This window comes from Natrix helvetica (genome assembly GCF_964273705.1).
Source record: "Natrix helvetica genome assembly, chromosome: 12".
NCBI classification, from domain to species: Eukaryota; Metazoa; Chordata; class Lepidosauria; order Squamata; family Natricidae; genus Natrix; species Natrix helvetica.
The window spans coordinates 18,301,528-18,317,960 of NC_138556.1; the positions used below are offsets into that span (position 1 = coordinate 18,301,528).

General features: G+C 41.1%; 2 protein-coding genes across 3 annotated transcripts in view; one reads left to right on the forward strand and one right to left on the reverse strand.

Annotated features, from left to right (window-relative positions):
* Window positions 1–16,433, reverse strand: part of NRG4 (neuregulin 4) — a 37,888-nt gene that overhangs the window by 14,822 nt on the left and 6,633 nt on the right. Inside the window, exon 2 of one of the 2 annotated variants that reach the window (XM_081965010.1) lies at window positions 4,846–4,916. The gene's annotated coding sequence lies outside the window, so the exon portion shown is untranslated. Of the gene's footprint in view, window positions 1–4,845; window positions 4,921–16,433 lie in introns of both variants that reach the window. The other variant, XM_081965009.1, reaches the window with a different exon arrangement.
* Window positions 10,751–16,433, forward strand: part of TMEM266 (transmembrane protein 266) — a 46,476-nt gene continuing 40,793 nt past the window's right edge. Inside the window, exon 1 of the mRNA XM_081964996.1 lies at window positions 10,751–10,858. The gene's annotated coding sequence lies outside the window, so the exon portion shown is untranslated. The remainder of the gene's footprint in view (window positions 10,859–16,433) is intronic.

Here is a 16,433-nt window from a genome sequence, read left to right on the forward strand (position 1 = left end):
GACAGAAGGGCTCAAGGCAGAGCTCTGGGGAAGGCGAGGGATGACGAAGGGGCCTCTCGTGTGCACCACGGATGAATCCTGACCAGTATCCCAGATTTATAGAAGCATTTCCAACCTTTTCATTCGGAGGAGGGGAAGAAAACCAAAGGTAAGGTTTTTCAAACCAGTGGTGAAAACGAATGCCACGGACAGGGGACGAAAATTCATGAAGAATATTTGGTACCACTGAGGGTTTTTTTCCTTTTATGAATTTGTTGGGGTCTAAACTTGGAAAAAAGGCTCAGTGGCTAAGACGCTGAGGTTGTCGATCAGAAAGGTTGGCGGTTCGAATCCCTAGCGCTGCGTAACGGAGTGAGCTCCCGTTGCTTGTCAACCTAGCAGTTCGAAAGCACGTAAAAAATGCAAGTAGAAAAATAGGAACCACCTTTGGTGGGAAGGGAACAGCGTTCCATGCGCCTTCGCCGTTGAGTCATGCCAACCACATGACCACGGAGACGTCTTCGGACAGCGCTGGCTCTTCATCTTTGAAATGGAGATGAGCACCACCGCCTAGAGTCAGGAACGACTAGCACATATGTGCGAGGGGAAACTTTTACCTTTTTAAACTTGAAAAAATTGAAAAACGGTGGATGGAAACTAATCAAGGAGAGAAGCAACCTGGAATTAAGGAGAAACTTCCTGACAGAGAGGACAATTAACCTGTGGAAGAGAAGTTGCCTCCAACACTGGAGATTTTTAAGAAGAGACTGGATATTCTGACATGGTATGGGGTCTCCTGCTTGAGGAAGGGGTTGGACTGGAAGTCCTCCAAGATCCCTCCAAGCTCTATTCTGATTAAAATAAATAGATTTTTCAAAAATTTTGGAAGATGGGGTAAAGAATGTCCCTACTTTTGCCCACAAAAAAGGCCTACAGAGAGATAGTCCCCAAAACGTGACTCAGGAGATTGGTAAACATAATAGGTTACAAACAGGAAATAATAGAAGTGCTGTGAATTACAAGTTTAATTTATGCAGCTTCATGTTTTCAGTGTAGCTTTGTTTTCTTGAGATGCTCCCTCTGGTTACCATGGAGGGGGGGGGGGGGAAGAACCATCCTTGAGGCTTCTTGAGGTTTCCAGGAAGGTGTATTGTGACAGCAAGATGATATTAACTGATTACAGGCAGGTTTTACTAGAGCGAGAAAGCCTCTTGGAGATAGTTTCTACTACACGTCAGCCATTTCTCTCTGTCAACGGATTGTTTGTTATTGCTTCTCAAAGCAGAAAGGACAGTGGTTAAGAAACTTGAAGATAACAAGAGAAAAGTAGAAGCCAGATGGTTTCATACCTAGCTATGTTTCTGCCTCTTGAAGTTGAAGTGCATATGTAATATCCATTACTATAACCTTAATGGTATTCACTCTGCGGTTTTATTGAACTAAGAGTAGCTGACATAGAATAGAATAGGATAGAAAATAGAATAGCATAGCATAGCATAGCATAGCAAAATATTAGAATAGAATAAAATAGAATAGAATAGAACAGAACAGATTAAGGAAAAGAGTAGAGTAGAGTAGAGTAGAATAGAATAGAATAGAATAGAATAGAATAGAATAGGAATATGGAAAGAGTAGAGTAGAATAGAATAGAATAGAATAGAATAGAATAGAATAGAATAGAATAGAATAGAATAGAATACAATTCTTTATTGGCCAAATGTGATTGGGCACACAAGGGATTTGTCTTTGGTACATATGCTCTCAGTGTACATAAAGAAAAATAAAATAGAACGCATTCATCAAGAATCATGACATAACACTTAGTGATAGTCATAGGTTACTAGTAATCAATCAAATCGTACTAGGAAACAAATAAAACAATATAAATTTTAAAGATACAAGCAACAAGGTTATAGTGATAAGTGGGGAGAGATCGGTACTAGGAAGGAACAGAAGAATAATAGTAATACAGTCTTAGTAAATTATTTGACAGTTGTTTAGCAGAGGGATGGCATGCGGGGGGAAACTGTCTCTTTGTTCTGGTGTGCAGTGCCCTATCGCATTGTTTACATCTAAGTCAACATGTGTGGAATCAAACTCTAGCTTTAATGGCAGAACTGGGTGGTTGTTTTTAATAACACAATAAACAACATGACAAAACTCTACCTGAACCATCATAACAGCATAAATAGAAATTTTATTTGTGGACAGGGATGGTCTCAAATGTTCTTTCCACTATTGAAATCCTGCCTAAGGGAGGAGACAGAGAAGCTGGCGGGAAGATAACCCAGCTGGTGATCTCTGCTGGCTTGCGGGGGCTGCAGATGGACCCAAATTATCAATCCCAACACTTTTTTTCCATGGGCTTGAAAACTGGATATATATATTTTTAAAGATTGTGAGAAATGCTGAACCCTGGTTTCTAATAGGAGGCGTGAAGGTAGTAACTTACTGGGAGGCTGCCCACAACCATAATTCTAGTTTACAAAGGGAGCTACTACTGTTTAAAAAAATAAGGCTGGAAGGGCGAGACTCAACAAATGATTTGACACATGCTAAATGCAGTTTGGAAAAATCAGATGATCTAAGCAAATGCAAATGCATGGTACAATAATCGATTTACAAGTATGCTGTAGATCAACACCGAAATTAATGGTCTGTGTGGGAGAATTTTCTGTGTGTCTGAGAAAGCAATATGCTAAAGAGCGTAAAATGATTTCAGTTAATGAGCAAAAAAAAAAAAGTGACATTCAAACTACCAAGTTTGCATTCTCTGGAAACATTTTTTCCCCTCCAACATTTAATTTGGCATAAAGCAACAAAGAACTTTTTAAACACTTTTTAAGACTTAAATCTTATTATTTAAGCCCTGGAAGCGATCGATCAAAAATGAATTGCAGTCCTTTTAGTGCCTTTGTGCCGTATTAACATTTTTTCCTCATCCTTAAGATATTGCACAACTGTTGAATTTCAAGCAAGAGAGTAAGGTATACTCTCCCTATTAATGAACAATATTCTATTTATGATATGCACCCTGCGGAAGGATAGCAGGTTTTAATTCTAGCATCTCTGGGATTAGTATCTGAAAATGACAGAGGGGCACAGTCCAGTCTTGAGCAAAAGGGAAGCTGTGGCTCACCTCCATTAAATGAAGATGAAGTAGCGAAAGGTGTCTAGATCATGTGTCTACACTTTTGTATCCCCACTTTTGTAATAGATAACTGGATGTGAACTTCATACCAATGGTTTGTGAGGTGCTCCCAGGACTGAGCAGCTTCCCTCTGCAATGTCTGGCAGCTAAGCCTAATTAACAACTTTTTCTTCTTCCTCCTCCTCCTCTTCTTCTTCTCCTTCTCCCTTGGCCTCTTCTTGCTTTTCCTTTTTCCTCTTCCTCCTCCTCCATTTCTTCTCCTCCTCCTTCTTTCTCCTTCTCCCTCAACCTCTTCTTCCTCAAAAATACCCTTTTCCCGAAATGTTTCCACAATTTTGGCCACGACGGTATACGCTCAAGTGGCGTCAAAGCAAATATCTCCGTTTCCTACAGCAAAGGAGCGCTGGGGCTTTCTTTTTGATGGCGCTTTAGCACATAATCTGTTGGAGCACAGAATAATGTGATTTCCACTGCAACGTGCCACTGGAAGTATGCCTGCGCAGCAAATGCATAATATTCCTGACTCGGCACAATAGCAATGATCTGAAAACAGGAGGAGAGGCCCCGGGAAGCCAAGAATTTCCCTTCCAGCCTGGTGCAGCTTGCAATGAAAGCAGGAAGCTGACTGCCCACCATACCTTGAGATGTTCACACAGTACAGGTAGTCCTTGATTTACGACCCACCACCGAGCCCAAAATTTATGTTGTTAAGAGAAACATTTGTTCGGTGAGTTTTACCCTGTTTTACGACATTTCTTGCTGTTCAATTAGCAACCCGGTGGTTAAGTGAATCCGGCTTCCCCATTGACTTTCCTTGTCAGAAGGTCGCAACTTCAAACGGTCACTAAATGAACTGTTGTAACTTGAGGACAACGTACGACCCACAATTGAGCCCACGGCTTTGGCCATAAATCAGGACAGCTGTAAAGCACCCCCGTATGAACAGACGGAATTTTAACGACCTTTTTTGCAGCATTCATTAAAAGGGGGCAGCGGTTGTTTGCTATGGGGCAGTTTTTACTGGGCATTTGATATATAATGCTGGTTTTATGGCAAAAACACTGTCAATCACGGTCTCGTGAGGGCGGGGCATTGCAAACAACCATTAATGTGGGCCGTTTGCTGAGCATTCGAAATGTGGCCACACGAAAGGGGAGCAGAGAGGTTGTAACTTTGAATCTGGATTGTCAATCCCAGTTTTGGGGTCTGTGGTAACTTCACGGGTTTTGCAATTGGAGTCTTTTTTAGTTTTGAGGCTTAGCAACTGGCCCATAGTGGGCCAAATACCGTATTTTTCAGAATTTAAGACGTACCTTTTCCCCCCCAAAAGAGGGTGAAAATCTGGATGCCTCTCATACACTGAATACAGCATTTTTGGCCTCCCAAAATCCCGCCTGTTTTTTGCAAAAATGGATGCCTAGAGGGTTTGAGATGCCTGCAAACTGCTCCTGGGGGCAGGGGGGGGCAAAAGCAAGCAAAAAACAGGTGTTTTTCCCCTCCCCTGCCCCCAGGAGCACTCTACAGCCTAGCAAACCCTCAGCATGTCCTGTTTTTTTCAAAAAACAGGCCTATTTTTTGCTGGGGAGGGCAAAAACTTTTTTTAAAAATCTACCTCTTCAAAATCTTGGTGCATCTTATACTTTGGTGAGTCTTATAGTCCGAAAAATACAGTAAATGTTTAACAGATAAAAGGCAGATGTGAGACAACAACTTACCTGCAATTATTCATGTTTTTGATGGGATGACGGAAATTATTCTCAGTGCAAAGTTGATCCCTGTGATCTTCCTGCCTAAAGGAAGAAAGGAAATTTATTAGGACTTTAAAAGGGCGAACCGTTGCCATATATAAATTTGAATTCAACCCAATCTTAGATTTCCCACTTGTTGGCAAATTTTGGCACAAAGTGTGTCAGTTGCTCATTGTTTTATACCTCAATGTCCAGGGCAGAAGGGATCTATCAGAAATTCATCTTTTCATAATGTATTTAAACAGTTCTTTTTTAAAAAAAATCTTGAATTGTCACTGTTAATAGTTCAGAACTTAAAAGATCAAGAAACAGTCAAGAATAACATAGCAACTGTTCTTTGCTGCTAATTGTTGCCCAACGAATAAAAATGTGGAATTCACTTCCTCTGCATTTCAAGGTACTATATTCCTATTGTCACTTTCTTTTCTAATTTACCTCCCTAATTTAAGGTTTTGCTTCAAAAAAGTTACACAGGTGGAAATATAGGTGACTCGTCCCTGCTTTAAAATAGATCCTCTCTTAAAATACTCTTCTCTTTTTTGAAGATGGGGTGACTTTTACTGTTTATTTTAAAAGGGATTAATCTGCTTTCCAGCATTTAAGCCAATATATAAACAGCTTCAGTAAGTGTGAATGTAACTTTAGGAATAGTGTTTTATCTTCCAATTCATGTCTCCTTTTTTTGATTCAGGATTTAGTTCCACTGAACCTGGTAAGGATTTGACTTCAAACTAGCGTGCATAAAGTACAGTATGCTGTTATAGTCTGTGCTGCTGGAGTGCAGGACATATTTTCAAATCAGCCTGTAAAGTCATAATTCAATATGCAGATTTGATCACTGCTGGCAAGCTAAATGAGACAGAAATACATGCAGATGGAGTTTTGTCTGCCATGAAGCATTAAACTGCAGAGTTAGTTGTGCTTCAGCATAATCAAAATAATATTGAGTAGAAAGAACATAACTCTAATTTTGGATATGAAATATTCATTGCGTTAGCAATAGCACATGTAATACAAGGAGCAGAATTATTATAATGCAGCTGCCAGTTCTTCAGTTGGCATTGGCCTTCGTACGCATCAACTTCTTCCCAGTGAACTTAAGGTAAAGGTAAACATTCCCATTGCACATATGAGCTAGTCATTCTCGACTCTAGGGGGCAGTGCTCATCTCCGTTTCAAAGCTGAAGAGTCAGCACTGTCCAAAGACGTCTGCATGGTCATATGGCTGGCATGACTCAACGCTGAAGGCGCACGGAACGCTGTTCCCTTCCCACCAAAGGTGGTTCCTATTTTTCTACTTGCATTTTTAATGTGCTTTTGAGCTGCTAGGTTGACAGAAGCTGGGACAAGTCACGGGAGCTCACTCCGTTATGCGGTGCTAGGGATTCGAACTGCTGAACTGCTGATCTTTCTGATCAACAAGCTCAGCGTCTTAGCCACCGAGCCACCGCATCCTTTCCCAATGAACCTAGGATGTCATAAATGTATTGGCACAATACAGGTGGTCCTCGACCTACGACCAAATCGAGCCCAAAATTTTTTGTTGCTAAGCAAGAAATTTGCTTAAATTGATTCCCCCTCCCCATTTTATGAATTTTCTTGCCCCATTTGTTAAGCGAATCACTGCAGTTGTTAAATTAGTAACACCGTTGTTAAAGTGAACCTGGCTTCCCCATTTGACTTTGCTTGTTAGACGGTCACAAAAGAGGATCACAGGACCCTGGGACACTGTAATCGTCATAAATGCAAATCTGTTGTGAAGCATTCTAAAGTACAGTCATCCCACGGTCATTGAACCAGGTTTTGGTGCTTTGTGGAAAATGAAGTCAGCATCCCCATAAAACTCGTCTGCGGAAGGAAGCATGAAGTGCTCCAAAATCTCCTGGTAGACGGCTGCGTTGACCCTGGTCTTAATGAAGCACAGTGGTCCAAAGTCCTGTTGTTCAGTGGTCCAAAGTCTTCTTTTCTGATGAGAGCAACTTTTGCATCTCATTTGGGAACCAAGGACCCAGAGCATGGAGGAAGAATGGAGAGGCCAATCAAGCACAGTAATCCCACGGTCATTGAACCAGTTTTTGGTGCTTTTGGCAAAAGTTGCTCTCATGGGGATGCTGACTTCATTTTCCAGCTGCCTACACTGCCAAAAGCACCAAAACCTGGTTCAATGACCGTGGGATTTCTGTGCTTGATTGGCCAGCAAACTCGCCTGACCTGAACCCCATAGAGAATCTATGGGGCATTGCCAAGAGAAAGATGAGAGACATGAGACCGAACAATGCAGAAGAGCTGAAGGACGCTATTGAAGCATCCTGGTCTTCCATAACACCTCAGCAGTGCCACAGCCTGATAGCTTCCATGCCATGCAGCATTGAGGCAGTAATTGCTGCAAAAGGGGCCCAAACCAAGTACTGAGTACATATGCATGCTTATACTTTTCAGAGGTCCAATATTGTTCTATGTACAATCCTTGTTTTATTGATTGCATGTAATATTCTAATTTTCGGAGATGGTGGATTTGGGGTTTTCATGAGCTGTACGCCAAAATCATCACAATTATGACACATCACGGCTTGAACTATCTTGCTTTGCATGTAATGAGTCTTATCTCATATATTAGTTTCACCTTTTAAGTTGAAATAAATGAACTTTTGCACGATGTTCTAATTTTTTGAGTTTCACCTGTACATGTCATTAGATGTAATATAATCATTTAAACTTAGGAAAAGCCATTATTATTCAAGAGAGAATGCTGTTAAGATTCTGTTCCTCCCCCAAGAAACTTTTGAAACTTTTTCAATCTTGTTTATTTCATGTAAGCCTGCTGAATTAGCACTGCAGCTTTAAATTCAAAAGAGCATTATCACCAGTGGTGAAATTCAATTTTTTTTACTCCCGGTTCTGTTGGTGTGGCTTGGAGGGCATAGGAGGGGTAGGACACTGCAAAATCTCCATTCCCTCCCCACTCCTGGTGCAAAATCTCCATTCCCTCTCCACTCCTGGGGGAAGGATACTGCAAAATCCCCATTCCCTCCCCACTCTGAGGCCAGCCACAGGCAGTATTTGCCGGTTCTCCGAACTACTCAAAATCTCCAGAACCTGTCAGAACCTGCTGGATCTCACCCCTGATTATCGCCCATTCTTATTTTATTCAGATGGTTTTTTAATAGAAATTTTAAACTTGAACGTAAAAAAGTATTGCGGATGACAGGCTGGCCAAAATGAATGCATGATATTAGAAATTAATGAAGGCATAAATAAATGCATATCTTGGCTTAGAAGATTCCCCAGAGATGTTCTTATAAATTATACAAGGGCTATAAACTCAAGTCTTACACTCGGTATAAAAGATTTCTTTTTGCATCAACTTGCCTTGCAATTTAAGTTTCTTATGATGCTGTTACAGATCACAAGAAATGACAGTCTCAGTTGTGTTTTCTCATTTCACAAATGCTTCATCATTTTATGGCCTGCTATTCAACATTGTTTCTAATATTCCAATGCAAGTTACATTATTTATAAATAAATCAGTTTTGTTATATGTAGCGAAGTAAAAAAATAAACCACAACAAACACGTCTGTTGTTTTACTTGATACTATAGTCCCCAATACTCATACAGGTCCTGAATGCTGACATGAATGTAGCAGTTTTAATCATTCTCGTTTGCATAATAAATTCCAGTTGTTGTTTTTAAAAAACCCACTTTTTACTATACCATCCCTTTGTTCTTTTCACCGTAAAGTGTATTTGGCCAGAATTTTCCATGTTTGCTTAAACATTGCACCATCCACATGTCTAAAACATGACTAACCGCTATTCTTTTTATAGCATTTTATTCATTTTCATGCCTCAGGTAAAGAATTAATTGGGGCAAACGACTGTTGGAGATTTCCATAAATGCATTAGCATTTATGGAAAACATAACATTTCACAACAAGGAGACCTGAAACATCATGGCCACCAAAACAAGCTTTGTTGCGTGGCTACCATCCATCCTGAAATTCTGTAATAAAACTAGACATGATAACAAGTGCACTATAAAACTGTTTATACCTCTATCTCGGAATATAATCTGAACTATTCTGTCATAGCTATGAAGTGTTTCAACCCCTTTGAAGGAACCCATTTTGGCCTTTTATCTTGAGAGGTGATTAGTTGTCCCAATAACGAAATCTAGCTATTACAGTTAATCCTATTTCTGCTTCTTATTTTGTTATCTTTTTTCATTTTCCCAAGCTATTTTTTTTTTGTCGCTCTGTTTTAATCCCATTGTTATTGTCTTTTAATTAGTATATCAGTTTAGATTAGCAGGACTGCTTGGCTTCTGTGGGGCTTTTATTTTGCATTGTATTGGGTTTTCCTTGACGATAAAGATGCTATCCATTTAATCTTGTCCAATTCTTGGTGATTCTATGGATCTCATACAGGGGTTTTATTAGGTAGCTTTTTATTTTATATATATAAAATCCCATACAGGGGTTTTACTGGGTTAGTTAGATAGCTTTTCTTTTTATTTATATCTCCATGGATCCCATACAGGGGTTTTATTAGATAGCCTTTCTTTCTTTCTTTCTTTCTTTCTTTCTTTCTTTCTTTCTTTCTTTCTTTCTTTTCCTTCTTTCTTTGTTTCCTTCCTTCCTTCCTTATTTATATCTCATGCCTTTATTGTTTTTATAAATAACTCAAGGTTGCAAACCTAATATTCCTTCCACCTAATGTGAATGTGAAGGAATTCCTTCCTCCCACTATTATTACTTTTTTTTATTATGTATTTATTGTCAACCACAAAAAGATCATTGGTTCCTATGCCGCACTTAGAGGTACATGGGCGGTTTTTAAAAAATGATAAATAAAATATGTAATGCACAAAATTCTGCCTATATTTTATAGATTATTCACATTATCTATGCCATACATAACATTAGATAACACTAGTTAATGTTACGCATTTTATATGGAGAGATTAGATACTAGGTGTTTTAAGCATTATTAATATTAGTGTCACACCTGCAAGAAAAAGATATTTTATATATTGTGTATAAAATGTTTTCTGTGTTTTAAGAACACAGATAAAAGAACATGGGACTTTTATTAATATACTATAATATAATATACTATAATATAATATACTATAATATAATATAATATAATATAATATAATATAATATAATATAAATTATATTACATTATTATAATTAATTATAATTATATATATATATATATATATATATATATATATATATATATATATATATATATATATATATATATATATATATATATATATATATACACATATACATACAATATCGATCAATATTAATATTAAATACAAATAATTCTAATAGAAATTTTATTAACACATATTAATGACACGATTAAAATGACATAGAATCCCAATATTTCCCTCCCCTCACAACTTCCCCCGCCTCACTCCTTTCTCCCCTCCCCCCACTCAGGAAGCCCCTCCCCTCAGCACCGCCCTCCCCTTTTCCGGACTCCACCCCTTCCCCCCCCTCCTCCCCCTCCCGTACTATTACTACAAACTCCCTCCCCTCCCCGCCGTACTCGTCCGTCCGCTTCGATTGGCCGGCGCCCGAGCGCGAGCGGCGTCACGTGACGCGAGAGATGGGGAGGGCGATCCCTGCGCGCGCTCCCTCCTCCGCCGGGTCGGTTTCCAAGGCGACCGGAGGAGGAAGAGGAAGGAGGAGGAGGAGGGGGGAGAGCGAGGCTCATGCCCGGGAAGAGGAGGAGGCGGAGGGAGGGAGCGGGCCCGCCCCTCGAGGGGAGGGGCCCCGGGCGCGCGCCCTCGGAGGAGGCTCAGGGGAGAGAGAGAGAGAGATAGAACACGCATGCGCGCGCCCGCTCGCTTCCCTCGCCTGCCCGCTTGCCTCTTGCAGCAGAGCGGAGCCCGGCGAGGAGGAGGAGGAGGAGGAGGAGGAGGAGGAGGAGGAACTTCGGTTGCAGCAGCAGCAGCAGCAGGTACCTCTCCATCGGCCTCCCAGTCCCCCGGGCCGGGGGTGGAGGTGGGGGGGTGCCCTGGCTCGTGCTTGCCCCTCCCGCCTTGCCCCTTCTCCCCCAGCCCGGCCTCCGCAAAGGGGCACGTGCTCACCTGCTGCAATGGGAGGCGCTGGGGTCCCCGATCCCGAGGCCACCCGGGAGGAATCCTGCAAGGCATGGGGGGAGGGGGAGGGAGGGAGGGGAGAGTAGGAGAGGGAGGAAATTGGAATGAGGGGCTGGGAGGGAGGGAGGGAGGGAGGAAATGGGAATGACAACCAGGAAGGGGGGGAGGAAAGGGAGAATAGGAAAGTGAAGGAGGAGAGGGAGAAGGAAAGAAGGAGTAGGAGGAAGGAAGGAAAGGAATAGGAGGAAGGAAAGAATAGGAGAAAGGAAGGAAAGGAATAGGAGGAAGGAAGGAAAAGAATAGGAGGAAGGAAGGAAATGGGAATGACAACCAGGAAAGTGGAGAAAGGAAGGTGAAGGAGGAGAGGGACAGGCGGAAGGGAAGAAGGAAGGGACAGGAGGAAGGAAGGAAGGAATAGAGACGAAGGAAGGAGAAAGAGGAGCAGAGGGTTCTCTCAGCCCCCAGCAGAGCATCCCACCTGCCCTCTTTCCCTCTCTTTCGCCCACCCCAGTGCTCCTGCTGGGCACCAGTACCTCTGGGCTTGGGCGAGAGGGGTCCTTCCTGTCTCAAGGCTGGGCCATGGGGAGGGGGGGCAGGCATGTAAGGGGAGGGGGCTCAGGAAGGGGAAGGGGGAGACACCTTGTGCTGAAGAGCAGGGCATCCCGCCTGTAAAAAGCTGAGTAAGAGCCATGGCGTATTGGAGGGGAGGAAGAGGAAGGAGCAGGTTTCTCCCCCCCCACCCCATGGATAAAGTCACCCACCGGAGCTCTCCCACAACTTTTCCTCCAAACAGGCTTTTATCTCCTAGGAAGATCTGTGTGGGATTTTCCCTCCCATCTCCTGTCCTTCTCATCCATGCTCTTCCCATGTGCAGGAAAGCATCTATCTTCTCCCATCCAGCTCATGCAACGCGGTGCAGAGGTGAAGATGAGGGCAGTGCATCTCTGAATTTTTTATTTTTAAAGTCGTAGATTCCTAGGGGAGCCTAAGAAAGCGCGCCGATTATTATACTCCTTTGAGTTCCAAATGTCTATAAACGCGCGTTTATTTTTATTTATTTATATTTTTGCAAGAGAAAAGATGAGCTTTTTTTCCCAAGGGTGTCCTCAATTTGTTTCCCTGACTAGATATTCTGGTTATAGAGATAGTGCATCTCAAAGAGAATAACAGGAGGTACCGTCGACCGAAAGGATGAGTAGGAATCGCTCTCTCTGCATGTTGAAACGTTAACAGTTCTTTCCTTTGCGTTCTTGACACTCTGAATTTGAAATTGAGCTATGCTCCTATCCACTCATCGGTGGGGTTTGTCTGTCGAGGCCTTAATCTTTTTTTCTTGTTAATCTTTTTTTCTAAGGGCATGGAAAAGATTTAACCTCGGAGATATTATTTTAATTGCGTTTTTTGAGGCTAAAGCTTTGGCTGATGAGTTTGGGACAGGATGAGGGTGAGAACTTTTCTAATTAAGCAAAAGACTTGGTTTTCGAGGCTTGAACATTTGCCAAGATGCTATATACATTCTTAGGAGCCTTGTCATTTTCGACCCATTAGTAGAAGAAAGGAGATAGAGGTTTAAAAAGATGAAATCCCGGCAAACGGATTAAAGTTTACGAGTTGCCAGGATTTCACCTTTTTAGATACTTTGGGCCTGGATGATTTGCGCCTTCATTTATATATAAGGGTAGAGGTTGTTCGGAAGGAACATCTCTGAAAAAGGATACATTTCTGATTTCCCAAACTTGTCGGGATCCGAGAAATTAACAAAACCATCCTGGGGGGTTGATTTTATGATGAATTAGCTGGGAGTCTTTTAAAAGGTGCACAGTTTGCAGTTATTTTGACGGATAGCTATGAAATCAGTGCATGTACTATTCACCTGTTGCAGATCCCTAGGATTCTCTTCTTTGTGTGCTTCTGAGCATTCAAACTACGTTTATTATTTGTAATATTTTTAAAAGGATTTTTGTCAACTATTTAGTCTACCATAGTAAGGATACAATGAGTTACAAGTAACAGTTCTATTTGGGTTATATAGAACAAAGTATCTTTCAAAACAATGAAGTTACATTGATTAAGTTGAAAATCCACTATATCAAATGAAGTTACTTCACAGTAAATATGCTTATAGGAGTAGCAAGTATCCATTGGATGTGAGATGTTTGCTCCTTTAAAAAAAATTGGCTGACCATTCTTTAATAAAATTGTTCAAATCTTTTAAAAGTAATTGTGGGCAAAGAGCTTTGTCTCCATGCAGATAAAACTAGTATGCAATCCATATAATAATTTACTTAATTGCAGAAGTTAAGATAGGTAGGGAGGTAGATATGGTAGATAGATATGGTAGATCGATACGGTAGATCGATAGACAGATACAGTAAGTAGGTGGGTGGGTGGATGGATGGATGGATAGATGATAGATAGATAGATGATAGATAGATAGATAGATAGATAGATAGATAGATAGATAGATAGATAGATGGTAGATGAATGATACAGTAGATACGGTAGATATGGTAGATAGATACGGTAGATAGACAGATACAGTAGGTAGATATGTAGGTAGGTAGATATGGTAGATGATAGATAGATAGATAGATAGATAGATAGATAGATGATAGATAGATAGATAGATAGATAGATAGATAGATAGATAGATAGATAGATAGATGATAGATAGATAGATAGATTAGATAGATAGATAGATAGATAGATAGATAGATAGATGATAGATAGATGCAGTAGATACAGTAGATACAGTAGATAGATAGACACATAAGGTAGGTAGATATGGTGGGTGGATGGATGGATGAATAGATTACATCTAGCTGTCCTGAGATTTGATCTGATCAACCATTCCTAATATATGAGCCATTTTATTTATATACAGAAGAACAATTGCACCTAGAAGGTTCCACTTCGACCCATAGGAAACAAAAGAGGAGCGAATGGGGAGTGGGCTTTTGCAAACAATTCGTTTCCTGCAAAATGGTCAGCAGTTTGGCAGTTCAAATCCCTAGCACCGTGTAACGGGGTAAGCTCCCGTTACTTGTCCCAGCATCTGCCAACCTAGCAGTTCGAAGGCACATAAAAAATACAGGTAGAAAAATAGGGACTACTTTTGCTGGGAAGGTAACAGCGTTCCGTGCGCCTTTGGCGTTGAGTCATGCCAGCTACATGACCACGGAGACGTCTTCGGACAGCGCTGGCTCTTCGGCTTTGAAACGGAGATGAGTACCGCCCCCTAGAGTTGGGAACGACTAGTACATATGCGCGAGGGGAACCTGTACCTTTAATCTAGTGAAAAGAAGGAGTAGGGATGACATGATAGCAGACTTCCAATATTTGAGGGACAGCCACAAAGAAGAGGGAATCAAACTATTCTCCAAAGCCTGTGAAAGCAGGAGAGAAAACAATGAATGGGAACTTATCAATGAGAAAAGCAACCTAGAACTAAGGAGAATTTTTTCTGACAGGACAATCTGTAGAATGACTTGTCTCCAGAAATTATGGGTGCTCCATCACTGGAGGCTTTTAAGAAGAGACTGGACAGCCACTAGCCTGGAATGGTAGAGGGTCTCCTGCTTGTACAAGGGGTTGGGCTAGAAGACCTCCAAGGTCCCTCCCAACTCTCTTATTCTGTTTCTGTTCCATTCTGAAATTCCCTGGAATGATTGTTGAGGTTTTTTTGCAACTTCCTGCCATGCAACAATATATTGCATAACTTTAAAATGCTTTAAAGGAGTTTCTTTTGCTGTTAGCAGAGTTATGGACATAAAGATTGCTTCTGAATGTGTCCATCCTAGATGATCATCATGGATCAGCAGTCTCATCTTAGGTCACTTTTTATAGGGGTGGAATGCATGGAGATGTGGAAATGCTTTGAGTATGGATGGATCCATTTAGCCTGGTACTCATCTATTTTTAAAAGCCACCTTTTGACCTTGGCATATCTTCATATTCTCCATTCACAATAGTCTTTCTACCCTCAGCATTCCCTTTCTGTCCTAATCTCCTTCTTCCAGGGAATAGAGGGATAGCAGTCTTTGAAATCTGTGTAATTATTTTTGGCACTCAGTGTTTGTGATGTTAAAAAAAACAAGTATTCTGACAAGGTAGTAGTTCTCCAGCCTAACTCCATTGAAGCGGTAGCTTTATGCTTTTGAAGTTCAACTTCAGTCAATGCCAATTGGATCAGGGGACCGTTTTCTAACATGCAATATGGCTTTTTTAAAAATAATAACAATAATAATAATAATCCACTGACAATCCAAACTGCCGACTATGCAACGACAAAGTTGAAACTGTTTCACATATGTGAATGCAGCAAAATCGCACAAACTGATTACAAAGCTAGACACGACCGAGTTGCTAAATTAATCCACTGGTCATTATGTAAAAAATGTGATTTGCCTGTATCCAGAAAGTCATGGGAAGAGAAAGGGGAAAAAGTTACCGAAAATGAGAAGGTGAAGATCTTGTGGGACTTTCGAATACAAACGGATCGTCATTTGGAGCTCAACACGCCAGAGATCACGGTTGTAGAGGGCCGAAGGGTACAGTTTATTGATTTTGCTGTTCCTGGAGATGCCAGAGTCAAAGAAAAAGAACTAGAAAAAATCATGAAATATTGCGACCTGGCCATCGAAACTACACGGCTATGGATGAAGCATGTAACAGTGATACCCATTGTCATCGGGGCACATGGCACCATGTCCAAGTATTTTACAAGATATATCAACAAATTGCAGCTTCCTGCAATAACACCAGCGGAACTGCAAAAAACTGCGCTACTCGGAACACCTTATATTTTAAGAAGGTCCTTGGTTGATCCCTAGGACGCTGGCAGCAAACTGTATCAACCATTAGCACCAGTCAGTGGTAGTTGTGATGCATTTTTGAATGTTCAGTTGGCTGAGTTTCATGTTTACTGAATAAAAGAAATAATAATAATTTGAAAATGTGAACTGCATGTGAGCTTTCTATTTCCTTAAGGAATGGGGTCTCCGGATCAAACATAGGAAAAATAGCTGATTTCAGGCAGAAATGCGGGAACAGCTTTCTCCTCTCCCCCCAGAGGCTACGATGTTTTTGGAAAGTTGTGAAGGTTATTTCTGTACCTGCAAAGACATTTTGGGAAGAGACTATGTCCCATTGTTATGGTTTTGCAACACGGAGAAGGTTGAGGCTTCCTTGGCAGGGGGAAAAATTGTTGCACCAAAGTGGGCATTGCTCTTACTGCAGTCACCCTCTCGCTATCAAGACTTCAACTTTCCCTGTGGTGGTTTTAAATAAATAATAACAGCAGGATTAAAAAGAAAAAGTTTCAGGCAAGTTCACTGAGTGATAGCATAACCAGCCAAGAAAATATAACCTAAAACCCCAAAGTTAATTCCTTTGTCTGTCGCAGGGGTGTCCCAACTTTGGGAATTGTAAGAC